This window comes from Phalacrocorax carbo, chromosome 2 (genome assembly GCF_963921805.1).
Source record: "Phalacrocorax carbo chromosome 2, bPhaCar2.1, whole genome shotgun sequence".
Taxonomy (NCBI): Eukaryota; Metazoa; Chordata; class Aves; order Suliformes; family Phalacrocoracidae; genus Phalacrocorax; species Phalacrocorax carbo.
The window spans coordinates 34,137,319-34,160,041 of NC_087514.1; the positions used below are offsets into that span (position 1 = coordinate 34,137,319).

The 22,723-nt window shown below is 36.1% G+C and overlaps 1 long non-coding RNA gene across 2 annotated transcripts in view; it reads left to right on the top strand.

The window, feature by feature from the left end:
* Window positions 1–18,752, top strand: part of LOC135311892 (uncharacterized) — a 31,949-nt gene extending 13,197 nt beyond the window's left edge. For both annotated transcript variants that reach the window (XR_010371436.1, XR_010371437.1), the window contains exons 3-4: window positions 142–204; window positions 12,972–18,752. This is a non-coding gene — a long non-coding RNA (uncharacterized LOC135311892). The remainder of the gene's footprint in view (window positions 1–141; window positions 205–12,971) is intronic.
* Window positions 18,753–22,723: the final 3,971 nt, after the last annotated feature.

Consider the following 22,723-nt stretch of genomic DNA (forward strand, 5'->3'; position numbering starts at 1 on the left):
CTTTTTCCGTAGATGGTTGTGAGTTTTGATTGATAAGATAATCGTCAGTACAAAGAAGGAAATAAAAACTAAAACATGCTGTAAGAGAACAAATAGATATTTTTACATTTATTCTAAAAGATCTGGATTTTCTTTTAACAGGAAGCCTTCAAAAATTATTAAATCACACCTGATCCAGTTAATAATGAAGTTAACTACTAGCAGGTAAAACGCTGTTTTCTGTGTAAGATTTATACTTCAGCTCCACAGACGCTTCGTATCCCTGTTCCACATTTCTTCTGCTAACATAACATTATTCAAACTTTTATTTGGGGGACTATAGTAATAAGCAAAACATATGTGTGTGAGCGTGTATGCACAAACACGCAGGAACAATTGACCTGTCCCCTTTTCACACAGAAGTATTTGTGTGTAGCCATGTATTTAGATGCATACGAGGTCTGCTCAGTTTTTGGTTTTTGGCACAGTAATTAAGGTAGCAGGATTCAGATATGGCTTAATGCTGAACTTTCAAAATTTAGCATTAGAGTTCCTGGTTCATCTACAACAGGATGGATACTGTGTTTATGGAGTTCATTCTTGACCTTACCTGAGTAAGTACTTTAAGTTAAAGTATGAGATGCACCTAGAGGGGTAATACATTGAGTTTAATAGGAAGACAGTTAATAACCTTTTTTCATCCTCATGCACTATCAATCATGGCTGTCACCAGTCTGCTGAATCAAAGCAAAAGTGTTCTTCACAGATGACTGATTAGAAACGCAAAATCACAAGATCCATCTTCATGGTCACTTTTATTATAGTCATTTTTAAACTGACAGCAACCTGCTCAGTTTCAGCAGACTGGGCATCACAAATAGTGTCACTCAGTGCAGCTAAGCATGAGAAGATGTTGGCTGGATTATACTTAAAAATAATTAGGCCCAAAGCCTTTTGTAGGAGCCAGAAAAAGGATTTTCTTGGTTTCAGCCCATCTTTTCAACACCAGCAGTAGCCTACGTTTTTACAGTGGCTTACAATTGGAAAATATTTTCATTCTTCCACTTCCAGTGAATTAATCAGTTTTAGGTGGCCCTTGGATACTTTTTAAAAACACAACCTTTGCTGGTAATGCGAGCAGTCAGTTTTGATAGAACCGCTCTTAAGCACAGCCTTAATGTTACATGCTGCTATTTGTATAGTGCAGTGATGAACTGTTGGTTTCCAGCCTTCTGAGGAACATCACAAAAGCTAATTGCCTTGTTAACTAGATTTGTTTCAATAACATCGTCTCCTGTTCAAATAAACTAGCCAACAGTTCAGCAGTTTAAGGTTATTTATAAACTAAATAGGCTCCAGCAATTTTAAAATCAAAATGGCATAGGCGAGAGGTAGAGGGAGAAAGAGGGAGAGAGGAAGCACTGACACTGCAGGTTGTTCTCCATTCTGATGTGTTTCCAAAAAGCAGTGAAATCGAATATAAGAAAAGGTGTTCGGTAATGTTGAAAAATGAAAGTGGGTTTGTTTTTTTTTTTGTAGAAATATGGTAAATATTGAATTTACATTGTGGTTTACAGCCTTTAAGCTTTGTATGTACCATGATAAATTGTGTAAATTGCTATTGACTCCAAAGGGTGCTTTTCCTGTGTGAAAACTGTAGGATTGGTTCCTCAGTGTAAATAAAAGCCTTTCACTCTACTTAACGCTGCTTAACATGGGTAAGAAAATAATAGATTCTGATTTGGAATTTTGATTCAAGGAGTGATGGAGTGAGAAGACAGCCAAGACTAATTTTTAAATTAGGTGGAAGCTAAATAGGCCTCCCTCAAAACTCTTCAGAATCTTTTCCCCTTTTTAAAATTCAAATTCCACTTCATCTTGTCAACACAAAATAACATATTACACCAGCTGAGCATCATTTTAGAATTATCTTTAGAATTCCAGTGAAATGGTGCGTCTGGTTTGCCACTTAACTTTAAACCCCAAAAGGTAGTCTTATTAGTAAGCCTGATTTGTGGGGCTGTGATTCCTTTAATAAGGCTCAAAGGACTTTAAGCAGTGTATGTCTAAAACTTCCCTTTAAAACACACTTGCTAACTACAAGTGACTTCAGTGGGCTGCATATCGGACCTTTCTTGCAGTGTCCCTTGTAGTGCCCCTTCCCATCCTCCTCTCTCAAACTGGATGGCAGGACGTTGGTCAAGTAGGGCTCTTCCAAAAGGCAATGCTCTTCCTTTCCACCCTCAGACAGGCTACATACGTGTACACGCACTCCACCCGCCACAGCCGCACCCGCTTTCACTCACTCACTCACTCACTGGTGATGAAATGATGTACACACAAACATGCAAATGAACTCTGTCATAGACACACAAAAAGCATGCTGCATACATGCTTTTAATACTATACAACTTGAATTGCTACACAACCACTGGTTCCTGGATAGTTAAGCTGACATATTTATCCCAAGCTAGTAATGGAAGGAGAATATTTTTAATTAAATCAACTTTAACAGTTTTATAATATTTCCACATATTGCATAAACAACTGTGAGACCAAAGAAGGAAAGCAGGAAGCAAAGTAGGCAGCTTTATGTCCAGTTGAGATTCACATGCTCTGTAAACAGTTTGTTTGTTTGTTTGTTTTTTTCCTACTTAATGCTTATCTTAAGGATATAATTAGCATTTGATAATACAGTCCCATGTAGAGACTCCGTGTTTGTAAAAGTGGTTTTAACATGCATCTCTATTTTCTGATGAAAAATTGATACACTAATGCTGACTGACATCTGTCTAAAAATCAAAGGGGCTAAGTATGTCTGAATTTAAATTTATGAGAATTAATCAAAAGCTAATCAAGCAGAGAAACTAACAATGTCTACTGAAAAATAACACAATCATATTTTAATAATGATGCTTTTGGGGGGAAGACAATGTTATTTAATTAATCTTTTTTTCCCTTTAGGTATTTTTAATAGCATATTCTCAACATAAATAGCTAAGGAAACTTGGCTGTAAATTATTCATGTGCACCTTTGTGTGTAGTAAGGACCTATTTTAAAGAAATCCTGAGATCTGAAAGTAAAAATATCTGCATTAAAGAAACAAAAGAATACATTTGTTTGGGCTACAGATACTTTCAAGTTTCAAGCAGAAAAGTTGTCCTTTCTCCTAAATATTAAATAATACTAATCTACTTCCTCACGTTCTTTTTTTCAAACCCAGTTACCATTTTAAGACAGTATGGAAAAGGTGATCAGGTAACTTAAGCACATAGTAAACCCATGTATCTCTAAGAATGAACATAAAAGGATGAGCAATGGTAAGAAATTTTGTGGTTTTCTTTTTCCCCATCACAATGAAAGCAGTCACAGGTAAAAATCATTTAAGATATTTTTAGTTCCTTAAGGAAACAGCTACATCAGCCTGACTTTGTAAACTTTTAGAATGCATATGCTGTTTTACTGTACATGCTATATCTTCCCAAAAATGCCATACTGCTCATTGTGTGCTTATTTACTACATCACTACACTTGTTTATCCAGAATATATATTACATATTAGTGTGTAACACAGAGTTAACTTTAAAAGACTAGGATTTTTAGAAACAAACTTCAAATTAACTATATTTCCAACTACAATTCTATCAATCCTTATAAGACATGACTGAAGTAAGTACTAACATACTATCAGTTCATACGGTCTTTTCACAGGAAATGTCACAGTAAAACTGTTATAACTTATTTAAGTACTGAATGCATATAAACATTTTGTAAGATTTCCCAAGATGTAATTTCTATCATAAATAAGTAAAAAAAAAATGTATCTACTTTAGTAATTACTTATGTAATTGGAAGAGAATAACAGTTAATGGGTAGGTACATGCACAGAAGAGAGCAGCTGAAGACAGCTGAAGGACAGCATAACTTTTATTTTAAATAAGCAGATCTACCCAAGTAAATAGACCAAACAGTATCTGGAAGATTTTTCTGTCCAAGTGCACTTATCCTAAATATGTTTAGACCCATGGAAAATAGCCCTCAAATCCTTCAACAGCAAACACAGAGCGGCAGACGCTAGGGATTCCCATACCACACCTGGCTTTTTTGCTGCCTGAATATGCAGTTATTTCTGTCCTCACTGCCTTTTTTTTCTCTTTGGTTTCTGAAATGTTCCTTGTGGAAGCTTAGAGAAAGAAAAAGGCTCTTCTACGAGCGTCAGGTTGCGATAAATGTGTGTATGTGAGTGAGTGAGAGAGAGAGAGTGTGTGTGTGTGTGCATACAAAGATGTATTAAGAAGGCTAGACTGGTCGTCTTTCAGCATCTCTCTTACCTGGGGTTCAGAACCTCAGCTACCACTCATTGGGCTTTAAAGGGAAAAGAGCACGGAGCAGAGGTCATGAAAAATGCTTCTATTTTTATATTCAAATCACCAACATTTCAAATAAAGCCTATTGCCTGATATCCGTATTCCCAGTGGCTAACCAGTTACATAATTTTTACCTTCTCTCAAAAGCATTTAGATGTGTATTGGTAAGTCCAGACAACTACGCATCAGGACTTAAGAAGGATTCTGCAATTTTCCTTTTGCATTTTCTAACATATCGATCACGTATTATAAAGCAGGGATTTTTGTATTGTTGTCTTTTTTTTTTTTTTTTTTTTTGGCTTTATACTCTTTTTTTGCCTCCTGCAAAAGATAATATACATGAATCCTTGCAGGGTGTCTATGTGTTCTTGCTTTAAAACAACAACGCATTACAGGAAAAGTGTAAATATTTCTTTGCCAAATACAGCAAAACCTAGTATTTTTCTTCCAAAAATTAGGAACAACACCTATTTTTATGCGAAGGATGCATATGGAAATTGTAGTATAAACATCACGGATATGCTAAATACACCAGAACATGTGAGTCTAATACAGACTGAAAACAACAGAAGAGCTCTCTTATTTCTCAAGTAATAGATTCAGGGATAAGCACATATACTTTGTTTTTCTTCTATCTTTTAGATGTAGTCTAAATCATAGTTTAGATCATATTTTGGTAGGCTAAAAGGAAAAGATTATTTTCATATAAATGTCCAACTAGGGTTTTAGAGCCCTGCTGTGGAATGCAAAAGGGGGAAAATAATTCCCCCAATTTCCTTGTCCTGATGATAAAAGAATAGTTTAGGTGCTACAGTAAGGGTTGGTTTTTTTTTTTTTAATATTTGATCTTCCTTTGTAGTTTTTATTCTAACTTAAGTGTATTTAGGCCCTGTTTTCATCTTTATAAAGCACTAGGTTTTCCTCCTTTGTAAGCTATTCTCCAATAGTGCATCTTAGTTTAATTCATTTTTAGCAAAAGAAACACCCAGGTTCAATCTGGAGACCTCCTTCCAACATAATTTAGCTAGACCTTTTCTTAGTAAAGGTTTTCTGGTTTTCATTTTCACTTCATATTCTCAAATAAAAGATCCTTTGTTGTCTACCATTTGATTGGACTTAATGAAAAACACTCCATTTTAACTTAACAGTATTTCCTTTTGAATTTATTATATTTAAGGACACTGTCAAAATCAAGCATTTAATCTCAGGTTTTTATACTTAAAATTATATTACTATCATATGGTTCAATGAGGTGATGTAAAAAGTATATTGAATAGATTTCAAAAAGAAAAGTGAAAAACTAGCCTCATTTTAATATGAAACTAAATACTATGGCTAATGTGCAGATTGGGTATGGTAGTTGACTTTAAAGACTAACATGTGACAGGGTGCCAACAGCTGAATTGTGCAGTATTGACTAAATGAGGTTCACTGATTTGTATTGAGGCTAATATCTTCTTTAAACAATTCCGTGTAAATTGTGCGTATAAAGTCATTGGAAGCTATTTCTCAGGACAGCCTCGCTGGCTAGCTACCTGCTGGAGTGAGGAAGATAATCAATAGAAAGAAATAGAGCTGAGCATGAGACTAGGAAGCTTCAGAGCAGTTAGTGCTGATAAAAGTAGATGATGTCAATATTTGGGAATAACACAACTCTAGGATAACAGACAAAAGAGAAGTGCATATGTTGTAGAGTATTCAAACAGGGGCAGAATTAATGCATACGTGGCAGATGTTGCCCCAGGCTGCAAAAGACATTATTTATTCCAGGTATTGTTAAATTGCTGGTGAAACACCACTGCTCAATATAGTATATTAAAATTATATCTAGCAATGAGAGAGTCGGAATACTTTTTACATGAGTAGAAATTCTCAGATATAAAGAAGCTGATGCACTCTACTGATACAGAGCATTTTCCACGTCTCCTTGACCTCATAAGAAAGAGCCTCTGTCAGAAATGAATACTGCAAAAACAGTGTTCAGTGCTCTCTAGTTAAGTGAATATTTAGAACTGATATTTAAAATATTAACTAAACCGAAACAGAACGGCATATGTTGGCAGACATAAATTCTTTACTTGTAAAAATGTAGACATCCTTGAGTCCACCCTCTTCCCCCCTTTTTTGTGTTTAAAGATTATTGGAACAAAAAATTCCCAATGCTCATTCAGAATTATAATATGGTGAATGCTTTTAGCCGTGGTGTCCTTATTGGTAGTGAAGTATTGGTATATTTTTGCTAATTTAATAGTAGAAATCAGTTTTCCTCTTGCTGTCAGGTGCTGAATTTTTGTTCTTCTATGCCGATCTTTCTGTTGATGTATTATGACATAGTCTGTCAACATGAACAGATATGTGAAAGGGAGATTGGGTGACTGAGACATGCAACCTGAATATGGCTCCTCTTGAATTTTCAGCATATTATCATGTTTGGATACAGTCAGTAGAAATGTAGGATTTTTTTTTTTCTCTAAAGAAAGCTACTATTTTGATGTAATTTAAGCAAAAGCAAAACAGGTGGACTATGACAAGGTCCTAAAAGCAGAATGAATGAGGTAACTCCAAAACATACGCATCAGAGCTTAAAAAGCTTTCACATCTAAGTTAATAGCCCTTTAAAACTAGCATTTGCAAAGCGCAAAAGTTTTTGTGTAAGAAGAACCAATCCAGGCTTATCTGATTATTAAATATTGCTATCGTTTTCTTAAAAATTAAATAATTCCACAAGCTTTACGTGGTTTTGTTGTCACAGATGTTTTTATTGTTTGGTGTTAGATATCTGGATTACATCAAGTAGGTGATTACTATGTCAGCTAAAAAGGTCAAGTTCCATACTTTTTATTTCAAACCATCATAAAGGAACCTTTCTATAATGACACACATGTCTATACTGTAGATCTCTCCATACTCACTTTAAAAAAAGCTTCTATCTGACACGTGGCTTAACAAGAAAGAATTTCATAATTTGGTAGTTAATACATTGCCAACATTCATGTGTAAAAGAAATACCTGTGTACTGAAATAATCAACTTTCCACAGCAAATTTCTAATTAAAATATCAGTTTTAATCACTAAATATACAATGTATAACATCAAAAGTTATTATTAGAATGATGTGCCATAAAAGCCTTCTTATACCTTTTTTCTGGCTGCAATTCTTTAGTTGCCATACGTGCCATCATTCTATCTTAAAATTACAGGAATATATAAGATTCCTGTTTAATACTTAGCTCTAAAGAAATCTTCATTTCAAATAAAGCATGCATTTTGATTTGGGACATAGTAAAAAAATCTTTAAAGATATATACATCAACTAATTTGTTAATCTTGTGCCACTTTTAGCATTTGTCACACATATAGACCAGGAAATTGGCTCCATCTCATTCTAGCTCTGTGTTGAATTAAAAACCTCTACTGCAAAGAGGAGCATGATGTGGGGAGAGAATAAATTTAGTTCTTTCTTTAGTAATGCACATATATTTCCATACATTTCACATCCTAAGGGAGCCTGTGAACGCATTCAATAAATACAAAACTGTAATTCCAGGAAAAGGGAATTTTTGTATTATAAATTTCGTAATGTACTTTACTCTTAAAAGATCTGAAATTATAAATGTAATTATGTTTTTATTCTTTAACAAAATATAGGATATAGAAAAAAATGAAGGCATTGAATTTTAGGGTCATTGGTATTTCTGAGACTATTAGACGGTTTAGAACAAAAAAAATGTATTCAGCAATGGCACTTGAAAATTAAGAAAATATTAGCTATGTCCAGCCAGACTCATTCTACCTTACATATCCCAAAATCAAAATCATATATGTAAGCATTTATATGGAACGATTGCCTATCTTCACCTTATATATTAAGGTCAGCGAAAAGAGCAGTTTATGGATAAAGGGCAATAATAAAGAGGTAGCCTTTAAACATGATTAGTTGGTGTCTATTAAAGATGTGTTAAAATGAAATATATACTGCAGGTGAAGGAAATTACTAACTCCTACTAGGATGATAGACTTGCTATATGTGTATTTCACTATACCTTTAAAATATTTGTGAATTTGACTGCATTCTGAGGAGACAGAGCAATGTGGTAGATTTATGAAGGTCTGACGGAAAGAGGGCTAGGAAAGATTATGGCATACTTGTTTAGAAAAACTGAGAACTGAAGGTTCCTGATTTACACTGACATATATCTAGATGAAACTATAGTTTGCAAATTGCCTAGAGGAGCTATCTTTTATTAAGTGTTTGATGGGTACAGAAATGTACATATCTATTTTAAAACACACTAGGAATACTGATGTTATATTTGCAGATACGATTTTAACATTTTTAGATTTTCTTAAATCTTTTCATTTTTGTGGTCATCTCACCCAACCCTGTTCTGAATGCCTGTGCCTACTGAACAAGCTGTATGGTTAGAGAAGTTTTGTTGCATTATTATGAGTTCTTGGGGTAGCGGTATGCTGAAGTGCTCTCTGCACTGCAGGACTAGGAGAGATCAACCTGTAGCTTAGGCACTTTCTACCTTTTTCAATAGACTACCAACATATTCGACACGTTCTGTGTCTTCACGGTTAGAAAAGGGAAAGAGGGTGTTACAATTCCCAGCTTTCACAATTACTGCATTTCCAAGGCTTTCAATTTTGATACTATGTCGTGATGCCATTATACATGTTTATTTTGAAATTAGACAAGGAGTAACAGGTAAGGCATGCGGTTTTACCAAGCAGTGTAAGATTTCTTGCACAAAAACCCTGAAAGACTGGTAGGTTCCCTACTGAGGTCAACTTTGCTTGTTTTATTCCAACTGATACAAGGTAGAAGACTTGTCAAGGGTGGGGGAGCAGGCTGGCTTTACACTATTATTTTCGGTACATTAACTTCCTCTTTCTTTAGGAGCTGTTACTTTTTAATCTTATTTTAAATCATTATTATCATAGTGAAAATCTGTATTAGTCAGTACAATTCCACTTTCATAATTCACATTTTATTAATGCAATTAAAATCGGTATTTACTGATGCTTCAGGAACAAAATTATGAATTTAATATCAATTTAACAATGGATGATGCTATGCATTCTAGTTCTGTCAGCATATTTTCAAGCCAGGTGAATGCATTACACAAATATTAGGCAATATTTTACATAATAATCTACCTATTAGGTGGGAAATTTTGTCAGGCTAGTAGGTACACTTGGTCACCAATTATATATAGAAAATGTTTTTTTTCTCACACGGATGTGGAAACACGATTAAATATCAGCACTTTTAAAGATTTCACTGGCTTCCAGGATATAACATAATAAGCACTATCTGTTAGTGTAAGCTTTTGGTTGGCAACAGGGAAAACAAAGTTTATGACCAGACAACTATTTATACTTTCATTATGAATATACGTTCAGTGCACTGATAAGTTTACCCAAGGCTTTCTGTGTTATTATATGAAGAGTTGCTCATCTATGATAAACACAACATGCACTGAGCCATTTTCATCAGTAGCTAGCATAGTTTTCTTAAATCATTAACTCATCAGATCAGGGCAGGGAAGCCTGGATCTTTCTGGATGTTTGGATGGTGCCTAGCATAATATAATATGTACTAGAATATAAGGAAATAATTGGCACTTGTTAGTTATAAGGAGCACTTGTTAGCATAGGCTTTCTAGCATGCCAACAAGCAATTAACCTCAGCATCAGTCAATCACCTTTTCCTAGTTAACTCGCATTACACTTTGAGGACAGCTGCCATTTTCTTGGGGAAAAATACATGTAACTATGCCCCTAACTGTCATGCGAGTTTTAGACTGGCGTAACTTTATTCTATTCAGAAGAGTTAGAGCTTTCTAAATAGGAGGGTAATCAAGAAAATTATTTTTCTTCCATGACTGTAAATTAGGAGTAAGTGCACTTAATTAATTGGAACTACATCTGTGTAAAACTGTGGCACTGAAATCAGAATCAATCTTTTCCTTCTGTACCTAAGAGGTGAAAGTGTACTACTGTACATAAGTCAATCAAAGTAATGATGTTGCTTAGCAATGTAAACGCAAAAGAGTAGATTGCTGATGCCAAGAAATTTGCACCCACGTATTGCACCTGTCAGTGAAAGGGAGGTTGCACTGCAACTGCAGTGCAGTGTGGAATTAATGCCCTAATTAGAGACTTCTTCATCTCTATTAGATATGCCTGACAAGAAAATATGGTGAGGTTATTTATCAGCTCATCATTGCTATGGGTGGCAGGAGTAGCTGGTTTTGTTCTTTTTCATTGTATTTTTCTAGGAAGTAGTAAATACTTTCAATCCATTTTTGATAGGAGTAGGTGACCAGAAGAGAATTTGTGTGCTATTTGTGTAGATCAGGTAGGTTGACGGTGGGTTAATGTAGCTGTTTTTTCCCATTTCCCTACATGTAAGAGTGATTTCCATGGAAGAAAGGTATGGACGAACTGAACTGTGATTTAAAGCAGATCATTTTATACCAATAGCAGGAAGCAACTTCCATAAATGACAACTTTCTTTCTTTTGATAACTCCAGTGAAATACAGAGATGACACCTGTATGAAGCATTATTTTTAGAAAGAGGGACTGGGACACTTTTTCTCCCCAGACTATCGAAATGACATATAAATATCATTTCTTTTACTTTTTCTGTGAGTTTTGTGACTTGTGCCTTGGTGTGTGACTGCGATGTGCATTTTTTGTTGACAGATGGGAATAAAGTAGAGAGGGTATTAAATAAAAGTGTGCCTGGTCCAAATAGGGAGCAATATGCAGGATAACTTAGGGAGAAAATAAAGAAAAAGAGAAAGTGGATTCACTGTAAAGTTATTTCTTCCTGGTCAGTCCATTTGGGAATAAACAGATCACCATGGGTTATTTTTACAGTGAGTGATGGAAACAAAAAAGGAGAAAGTTAAGGTCTGTGACGTATTTTCACACTGCTCTTAAGAGTTTTACATACTCAATTCTGAATAAATAAATCTTTCAATTATGAACTGGAGTCTACCCAGCGCAGGTACAAAAACCATAAAATAGGAGTTTCTCTTTTGTTTCACAGAAGTTTAGTTATTATTGCTTAAAATTATTCATCTTTCACAGTCAGAAATTCTTTTGGGAATGTTTAAAGAATGGACTTTTTAGTGGATTTTTTTTGGTGTTCTTTTCAAATAACCACTGTGGAAATAATCCTGAGGCATATTCTGATCTCAAGTCACTTTACACTGGATTAAATCACCCTGTAAAGTTCTTATTAGTAGTTGGGCATCACTTTAGTGATGTTAGTCACTTTTCAAATATAAAATCATCTATTTGTGAAACAGTCCTATGAAAGCAAATTATAACCGTGTTTAATTTGATCCTTGCTAGTATGTTTTCTTCCAACTGTATCTGTGGTAGCTAAAAATTACAATTTTCATCTTGCCCTAAGCTTCTGGCCACTTTTCTTCCTACCAGAATTTATATTCCCTGAGCTGCTCATGAGTGCAATTCCTAGCCTCTTTGCTGAGTTACTATTTAAATTAGTCGGGTTCACCCTGCTTGAGTTGGGTTAGAGAGTGACTATATGAGCAGTTCACTGGCAGCTCTGAAGGAGCAGCGACTTCCATCTGAGGTGTGACATTTAGATAGAACAGACTGAAACTTCTTCCTTTGCAGCTAGGACAGTTATGGTCAGAAAACATAGTTAAGCTATAAGAATATGAAGCACTCCCCCAAGTCAATGCAGAAATACAAGAAGATAGTGTACTTGCTGCAGAATCATGATACAACTTCTTTGTTTTAAATTTTAAGTAAACTTTGTGGTGCAACTGCAATAGAATAGGAAGGTATATGAAGCTCATTGTTGCGTGTAACTATTACACGCCTCAAGACAGAAAATTGGTTTGGCCTGCATTTCTGCTTAAGCTATTAAGCACACTGTTTTCAATAAAACAGTTCTTGAAGGGGAGCTGGATTATTTGGATTAAAATATTTTTCAATAGTGTGATTAATTGTGTAAGAACATGAAGAAAATTGAGAGGAAGTAGAACCATGTGAAGCAGAAGGAATTGTCCTCAGTGGTAACGATGAGGAGAGAAAATGTTACTTTTTGGTATAAAAAATGTTTTCTGATAGTACTTCCACTGAAATCAGCATGATGGAGCAGACTTGTGATGATCATTAGTTATATAAACTCATAATGCAAAATCATAGTGTGCTGTGAGCATGGCAAATTTCTTAACTTTGTTTTTTTAGACTAACTTACACTTTTACTCATATTTAAAGATGGTAGATATACAGAGAGAATAGGACAGTTCTCTCTTTGTTCTTCCTCAATAACAGTTCTGTTGCATTTTTGCCTAGGGAGTTAGAGAGTAGTCTAGATCATTTAACTTGTATCTTCAGCATGTCCATGCAGTGCAACATGTTTTTGCCTCTTGGTTATTAAGACTGGCCATAAAAATCAATTTTAAATGGTGACTTAAGAAATGCATCCTTGTCAATAAACATGAATTTGTAGCCTTATTCATCTTTGATGATTAAAATATATGGTTGCATAACATAAAATGGTATTAATTATTCAGTCTAAGTGCTCTATTCTGATATTTTTTGTACTTATACACACATTTTCTTTTCCTAGGTACCTTTCTAATGCTGAAATGGGCATACTAATTGTGAACCGTGCGGTAAGAAGCTCCTTCTAAAATATGCAGTAGCTTATTTACTGGAATTTAACAGGCTGTGTACTTTAAAGCTTCTTTTGCCTGTAATCACGTGAACAAACCTTACAAGTCATATTGCCAGCTCAAGATTCGGCACAGTAACAGCAGCGCTGAAGCAGCCCTCGCCATTAAGCAAGGTACAGAAGGGAGCTGGTGACCTGCGACAGGATGACAGACCTTGCTTACCAGGATTTGCTCACGGTTATGTTTCTGGCAACTGACATTTCCATTTTATTCAAAGCTTCTACATCTGTGTCATCAGGCAAAGCCCCATGAGTCGTGGCAGAGCAAACTGTAGCCTTCATTTTCAAGTTTGAAGAGAAAAAAATATTTACATGCCTAAATCCCAGAACCTGCTGTTCAGAGGTCATTCTTTGTTACCCACTGCTTTAAACCATTAAGGTTTCCAAAAGCTCTATAAAGAAATGGGACTTAGTTTGGGGCAGAAAAAGTCGTATTATTTTAATTTTGTTTAGTTTCTTTTTTATTGTATCATCTGATTTTTGTCCTACCAGAGGAACATGGAAGATAGGCTGTTTCTGTCATTGCTTACAATGAATGATTGCAAGACAAATCTCTGACCCTTCTTAAGACTGCTATAATCTGAAGAAGAATGTCTTTTAATTGGTTAGGATTTCAGAGTTTATTTTGTAAGGAAAATTATTGATTCATGCGATGACTACTCCTTTACTGTTTTATCACACTTCCAGCTCAGTATTTCTTATATTCTTTTGGTTATGAATTTAGGCAAATGTTTAGCTACTTGTTTTAATGTTGCACTTCTTTTTTTTTTTTACTGTTTTAGACATGTTTTCCTGAATCAGATCCTTGAATTTAGTGACAATTAGTACGATTTCCAGAAATGGACTGTCATCAGTAAGAGTGTTGTGTACCAAGATGTGTGAATGTAGATGTTAAGGGGGAGCACAAATAATGACTTTTTTTTTCCATACACGGAGCAAGCACTAAGGAGTCAAGGTTATTCACAGAAATGAATAAATGCAGCCTGGAAAGGTATTTATTTTCCAAACTGCAAGAGGATCTCAGAAACAATAAGGATAACATAAAACCAAACTTCTAAAGAATTTGATTATTTTTCTTAAAAAAATAATTGGAAATAAAAAAAAAAGGGGGTTCGTAGGGAAGAAAATCTTCAGGCAGGGAAAAAAACCAGTTGTCTGACACAGTGTTTAGAGCAGATTGAAGGAATAATTCCAGGCACTGTTCTTTGCTGTTATTGCAGAAGTGTGTAGGGCATTTTATCTGTCTTAGTTGCCCTATGTGTAAATAGAAGATGATAATACCCACTTCTACCTAATGTTGTGCAATCTTTAGTTGCTTCACAGTGCAACAAAGAAGTGCTTCTTAGTGTAATTAAAAATTGCCTGTTGGACCTCATGCTTTTGAGATAAAAGACAGTTTGGGCTACACATCCTGTAAGAGTTGATTCATTAAGTTTTTGTGAGGTGTTTTTCTTTTTCTTTTTTTTTGTTGTTTTTACCTGCTTAATGGACTGTCTTTTGGTACCATCTCTGGAATATGCAGGTCTCTGGACACTGATAGAAGGGTGGGTTGCTGTGAATAAGAAAGCCTTTTAGGCGTTCTGTCGTCCTCACAAAAACATACCTAGCATTAGAATGGGCATGTTTCATATTTCAGTTACTAAACTTTCAGGGACATCTTTGACTAACAGCTCAAGGCGGTTAGTCAGGAACCGCCTTGTAAGTAAGGAAGACCCCTTACCTTAAGACCAATTCAGATTAGGTCATACCATGGTATGAAAAGTAATATGCAAATGCCATGGCTTTTCCCATTAAACAAGCAGGCTGATTTCATTAGTATTTCATGAAAGAACAAGACAAAAAAAGACTTGGATTGTTGTGAATCTCCTGTAGAGAATTTTGGTGACAGAACTGTCGCCATATGGCTGTACATATTTCATGCTACATGAAAGGAAATTAGTGGAACTCGTAGAAAACCTATATAAAAGTAAAATATAACAAGCAGTTTCTCCAAAGATTATACTGGCAGTACTGATGGTGTCTACTCTGACGATAGGCGTGGAGTGTGCTCAGGGTGGTGTGTCTCCTGACCCCCGCCCTGTGTTGCCATTCTTTAGCTCTGCTCAAGACTGAGCTGTTAGGCCTGCCAACAGCCTGGATTGCTCAACCCATCTGTCCTGGCAACAGGCAACCTCAGGGCTCTCCTAGGATGTGTGATGTATTGCCAGAAAGGTGAATGGCTGGTTGTCACTGCAGACCTATGCAAGGGGACTGTGTGCACCTGAGATTTCTTCTCTTGCATATCCTAAACTATGTCCTAGGCTTGACCCTGAGTGTGGCTTTATGGTCTGACAACCAGCCTTGAAGTGTGCTCTGGCCTTGAACACAGGTCCAAGTTCAAAAGGCTAGAGACATTAAAAAAAATTTCATTCTTGTTTGAAACTTCCAGTATTTTGTGTGGGAAAGAAAACTAACTAACCAAATACAGATGCAAAATGGTATATCAGAACATCAAAATTGGGAATGCAACATTTTGCTTTTCAGATTATCAATGAAGTGACAAAGCTGTCTCTTACCTGCTGCTTTGACAGTGGTAGGCACCAGCTCACAGCTGAAGCACAGGTGTATGAAATGCCAGTCATATCACTGACACATGCTCACCAGATGCCACCAAAGGTATCAGGCCCTACTGAAAAATAAGAATCCATCATTATTATATCATACAAAGGATTGTTGGTAAATTAAAGATTAAAATAGAGATTAACCCTTGAGAATAGCCTTTCATTTATTATCTGTCTTTAAATCTGGAGTGGCTTAAACATATAGGGGCATCTTTTGGGCTTATGTTTTAATTGTGAAAATGGCTAATTTATGTATGGTTTATTCATGTTGCTATTTTGAGTTACTTTAATTGCAGTACTTACGTAAGTTCAGGAAGCAGAATTTCATTCCATCTGGTGATTACTTATTTACTTACATTAATCATGCAGTCAGAAAACATAGAATTAAATAACTACTGAAAACTTGAACATACTAGGGAAATTAGTGTGACTAAACATGTTCATACAGAACCTGAAAATTTCAACACACTTTAATAAATTAATGTAGGAAACAAACAGCTACAAATGCTGTGATTTCCCTAAGAAACCTATTTTTTTTACTATTTCAACTGGCTTATATATCAAGAGTAGATGTACATAAGACTGCTTTTGAAACTATTTACATTTTATTATTTTTTTGAATTCCTGTATTATATGTACTTACCAAGACTGAAGCTGTTTACTTTCACTCCACTGTGAATCTCTAACCCAAGTTAAATACTTTAGGAGACCTAGTATGTTAACTTAGGGATCAAAAAATATGTTTCCACTTGGTCGTATTAGGTCTGGCAGTAAAATATTTTCAGACTTTAAGCAGACGTATGACTCACCTGAGGAAGAGGTATGTTAAACCGTTTACAAGTTGGACACTTTCCAGGTCATGAGTCTTAACATTCTGATATCTTTAAAATCCACTAAGGTGACCTACAGACCGTTACCCTCTAGCAGATAATTACTCAGGAGCCTCTCCTAAATCAACAGCAAGCCTACAAGTGGACCTCTGTACAGTGTGACATGACCATTCTGTCTCCTGTCCTAGGCATGGAAGCCATTTTGTATTCTTAATAATTTAGTTTGCCTCATATACTGAAACTCAGAGTGATTTATACTGGCACAGCGTATCAGATTACATCACAAAAAAGTGGTTTTGCTGTATCGTTACGGACGTTTAGCCTATGCAAACAACAGGTTGCAATGCTATTCTCTTAAAACTCCAGTGGTATGTGAATGTGCACATGTGCACAGCAGATCACTAGTTATTGCAGTAAAGGCAGTCTCTGCTTCTGCTATATATTTTCCCAACTGATACGCTTTTTTTTTTTGAGGTTGTCATATGGTATAACACTTTTACTAGTTGACTCCTCCCACTTTTCTTCAAACCACATCCTGATTTTTGGCCTCAGAAACCAAACATATGCACAACTTGCAGAACAACACATGATATTGTTTCTGTATAACATCATACCAGCTGGGATATAAATTCTTACAGACAATTTTATGCGAATGAAAAATACCTACATTAAGACATTTTCCATAGTTATGCAATACATACCACAGTAGAGCATATGGTCTAGAGTCAGACATCCTCACTTAGAATTATAACAAAAGCCCCAAGTCAGGCCTCAGACCTTCAGACAATGTAATTTTGAATAGATCATTCTATTTTCTCTCTATTTTATTTCTTCCTTTTTTCTATTCTGTTTTGGATTTCTGAAATTGAACATCAGCTAGTTTGCTGGTATGTTGAAGACCCTTAAATTTTATCTATTTGATTTATTGGGTGTCAAGTCCAATAAAATTATTATTTAACTAAAGAACAGCTAATATTTGGTGAAATTCTAACTTATATCATGATCTGAAGACGCACCAATAGGAAGAATTCATCAGGTTTTGGGCAATTTATTTCAACATTTATTTTCAGTATTATAAAACGGTTTTGTTTCTGATTTGTCGGTCCTCAGCTTCCAGATTTTTTTTTCCCTTTTGGGGAGTGTTGTGGAGCGGGTGGGGTGGTTGTTATGTTATTGTCCCTTCAGGATAAAGAGTCTTTGCACATGAGTGTTTTCTCCCATGATCTGTAAACTTTAATCAATTCACCCTCAACCCTCCTTTTTGATAATGAAATGGACTGAGTTTATACTTTCACAGCAAATAATTTTCTCCTGCTTTCAAATTAATTTTGAATGTAATTTTGTGAACTCTCCATTTTTTTCCACCACCCATTAAAATATGGACAGCAGATCTATGGGAATTATTCCAACAATTGCATCAGGATTCAAGGATTACATTAGCTCTGTTCATGCAGCTTCACAGTGGGAGCTCATGTTGAGTTGCTGGTCCACTATGGCCCATAAATCCTTGCAGAGTCAAGGCATTCAAAGGCACTGTACCCCATTTTTTGGGGTGAAATTCCTTTGTATTGATGTATAACTTTGCATTCATCTCTCCTAATATTAATTTTTTCAGTGGGTCTAGCTTGTCAAGAGCTCTCTTCCTTGATCTCATCATTATGTACTACTCAAGTAATCTTTCCGTCATCCTCAGGTCCTTAACATGGTAATTTTTATATACACCTCCAGATCACTGCTGGGAATACTGAATAGCATTGGGCCTAGTGCTGATCCCTGCTGGGTACCATTAGAAACAATTCAGTAATAATTTTCTTTTTAAGGTATCTTTTTATGATCTGCTGAACACTGACGCTATGTAGTAGATATTTTTCTTAATAAAGATATCATGCAGTATTACAAAATTTCATTCTGCATTTATCAATTAGATCAACAGAATATAAGCACCCCATAGACAGGTGGAAAGAATTGGTTGACCATGTAGCAAACAAAACTCCCAGGATTAATATTCTTCAATTTTCTCTGCACATGTAACTTCATTTCACCTTTTCAAAACACTTCATATCTAAATAATACTGTTCATGTTTCAGAACTGGAGGGATTCTGGTTTGCCTGACATATCTACCTTAATATGTGTAGGGGCTTTCTGAATTTATTGAAATTGCCTTTGGGAAGCTTACAAAACTGATGCCAGACACTGGAGCATGCACTTTCTTCAGTTGTTTTTAACACATTTTGCTAACAGTTTATCTCTCAGATTGGGTAATGTATGTCCTATAATTTGCCACAAAACATAAAATTCATAAATTTGGAAAAAGATTCCTAACTAATTATTAATCTGTGCTTTGGCAGGCATACCTTGCATTCATTTCTGTCTGCAAAAGAGACAGCATTGCATTTGTTATGTTGGCAGATAAAGATACATCCACAGTCCTCTCAAAATTTTACTAATGTCATAGCTAGTCCTTCCCACCCCCCAATATTTAAGGGAGTTTGGTAATGTGCTTGAAAGGTGTTTGAGTTTTTCCAAGTAAAGGGAAAGAAGGGGATGAGCTTTGAGAGGAGACTAATTTAAAATGTCTCCTTTTCTTTTTTTGGACCCTTCTCCCTTCCAGAAGAAAGTTCTGGTGAAGTTTGTTAAAAAGAAGTTTCCAAGCAGATTTTTAAAACAAATCTAAGGCTTTTATATTTATTGGACTTTTCTGTCTTTGTATAAGTTGAATATCACAGCTAATAGCACAGTAATAATTACATGTCATTCTCTTTATCCTCTTTGTGCACTGCCAATCGGCAAAGGTGTCTCATTTCACACATCATTTGCGACGTCCTATGGTAATACCACGTATTTTGGGGAATAACTCTTGAATGTAGTCATTAATCTCCATTTTGAGATGTGTAGTTCCAGATTCTGGACCCAATTCTGTAATTATTTGAAGCACAGTGTTCTTGCTGAAGTCAATGGGCTAACAAGTCTATGCTCAGATCCCAAGAGAAAGAGTTACAGGTACCTTTAAACTAAACTACAGGACTGTAGGATTTCCCAGTCCGACAGCCAGGCTGTGCTGGCCACAGCCCAGCGTAGGGAAGCAAGTTACTTGATTTGTCTGCAATCAGTGACCCATAGGGTCACTGCAACAGGTGGGAATTGGGGTTCACGGGGTATTCTGGACAGTCTTCCCACATTGTGGAGTGAAAGAAAGCTATTCTGACGGTCCTATTCCATTCAAGACAGCTAGCACAAAGGAACACTGTTAATTCCTACTGAGGCAAAGCAGCCGCAAGTCAACAGCGATCCAGACCCAACTTTAACACAGAGACAGCTTGTGAAATTGAAAAACAGGAATGAAACAAAAAGTATTATACGTGTCTGAGAAATCTTATCAACCTTGGCAGAGATATTTATTGCTCACTGATGACTGAGAATCTTGTCTTGCCCAGGGACTAGCTGCGAGTTACTAATGGAGTAAAAATGTGGGGTGAGCAGAGAATGACAGTCTATGGCTGATTACTCTGATGTCACGCTTTGGGAACAGCAGCCAGAAATGTGCAACTCATTCTGCCTTTAGAATCAAAGGCACCTAATTACAATCTCATTTTGTTAAAATACAGTGCTAATGACTTGCTTGTGCAGTAGCTGGATACCATATCATCTGGTATATAAGCTAAGTTTTTCCATTTAACAATCCTAGTTACAGTATCTGACTGCCTGTGCATAAACATTCACCAGTTGTTGCTGTGTGTCACTGGAGAGGAGAGATGGAGCAGTTTCCACTAGGCTGTGAAAGTGAGAGGAGTTACTGGCAGATAAAGCTTGTGCTAAGATGTCCTACCTCACTATAGAAGAGCTGTTTTGAGTCATTCATAAAAACTGGACTTTTAAAAATCCAGCCATGCTTGCTCAGATCATTCTGTGGCACATCAACAGAAATTAAACCCTCTTCTCTCTTGTAATGTCCTCCTCACGGTTCTTTTTAATTTTCGTACCTGTCTTTTTTTGCTGGTACTCAGCTGTTTGTACCTTTGACTTCTTTTTATCCCTAAGTTTCTTCTGTGTGTTTGCTACAAGTTATACATCATCTCCCAAGACTTTATAACCAAATATATATACACACGTTTTCAGAGATCTCACTACTCGCAAAATCTTATTTTGGGTGAAGGGTTACTTCTATTATCTTGCAGGCATCCTGCTGACAGCAACTGTATTGTTAAATATCAAGGGTACCTTGTTTAGTCCCCTACATATGCCTTTCCTTCAACAGATCCCAAATTAGTATGTGCCTGGGTGACATGCATTGACATTTGCTATTATTTGATCTTACTCCATGAAATCCTCTTCAGCAGATTCTGCACATTTTAATCTGATAATTACAGCAAAGTCCATACTATTAAATATTTACCTGAAAGGAATTCTCTGAAAGTACAGAAATGAGGATAGCTTTCTAAGTAATTGTGTTTTGGTGCACAGCAAGGACAAACTTTATACCAAGCCACATTTTTCACATGGCATTAGATGGCTCCAGAGTGTGATATGTCTGGTTTTCTCCTACATGTCTGATGCAATCTATTACATGTGTAACTCTACTGCTGAGTATGTTCTCTCTTCAAATGTGAATTGCAATAATTCTTTCACTGTGGATGGTACTGTGACAATGCCCATCCCTCTAAATCTACGTAACTGGCATTTTCTCCGAGTGCATAGCTCTTGCCTCTCCAGGTCTCTGCCAGTTGTTTTCAATAGCCTTTCATATGAAGTAGTGTTACTATAGGCTGTTGTGTGAAAAATCAGATAGGATCTTAAAGAAAGCAATGTGTGTATCAGGTTATTCACACTCAAGTGGTATTCAGAGTCTATCAAGAGGAGAACAAGGTCTGTAATTATTATTTTTAAGAAGCATGGAGGGCAGCCAGAAGAGTTGAAGTAGGAACCCTTCCAAGTATATATCCTGAAGAAGCAAAAGGGGCAGTAATAAAACTAAACTTCCCCCTGTAAAGAGAAAGGTTGTTGGAAGGATGGACTCATTAGCTAGGTGATGGGGGCCAAGTTATTCTCTATTTCCTTCTCATTACTTCCAGGCCATGACTGTGTTCTAACTATATCCCAGATCAGAACACTACCTGGGAATATTAGTGAGCTGAAAAAGAAACCAGTAAAACTGTTACGGTCCCAATGTCAGTATGAAAATCAGGACCATGATCTCTTAACTGCTCCAGTAAAAAGTTATGTCAGTTGTAATTTCTGCTTCTTGGAGATGCTCAGCATTCAAAGAGCTCTCTACAAGTTCACATTCAGTTCTGCTGGATTAAAAAATCAGGAAAAAGCTCTGATGAGCTCAGTTTCCATAGGTTGCTTGGGGAGAGATAGTCAAGAAGCCAGTCCACTCCCCAGTCTGCTAAATCCTGATCTGGGTGCAGGTTTACTCGTAAAAGTTGGCAGCAGTCCTTAAGCTGTTTGCCAGCAGTGTGTAGTCAGTGTGTTGGGTATCATTGCTGTTTCCTCCTTTCCTAACTCTCCAGAACAGAGTCTACTGGTGACTCTTCATTCTGCTAGACAGCAGAGGGATTCTCTAGCCTCTGTCCTCAGGAGCAGTGCAACAGAACAAGGGCAAGCTATAAATGACTGCTGCCTTTATTCCTCCCAATGTTACAAATTAAAACAAGAATATGAAAAACCCATATGACTTCATACTTCAGACCACAAGAGAAGCTGAGTCAGCAAGTGGTGAAGAAAACTACATGTATTTATAGTGAATGAGCAATTATTTCTTTTTCATGAAATGTTTGTAGCTAATCAACTCAAATAGCTGCCTATCTAATAAATACAAGCTGCATACAATCCTGCCAAAGAAGTGCACTTGGATGGTACATTTGGCAGTGCTGAACAACTCTCAAAGTGTATTAGATGTCAATAAGTTAAGATCTGATTAAGGTTAAAAACAAAAAAAATTATCTTTTTTTTGTACTATATGCTGCTTTTATTTATACCCAATGTAGTACCACTGATTTCTGTAGAAGTAATGGTGGCATGGACTGAACCCAAAGCTAGCACTTGACTGTTTCTTTTCATATGTCCTAATTACATTCCTAAGCTTTTCTTTGTCTTTTTTTTTCCTTCCCTCACACATTTTTAGGCATACCAAATGGGTTCAGCTTGAATCTGTCCCAGTTTGAAACTTAGAAATCCAGCCACTATATTTATACATGTAAGTTAAACTCTAAGTGC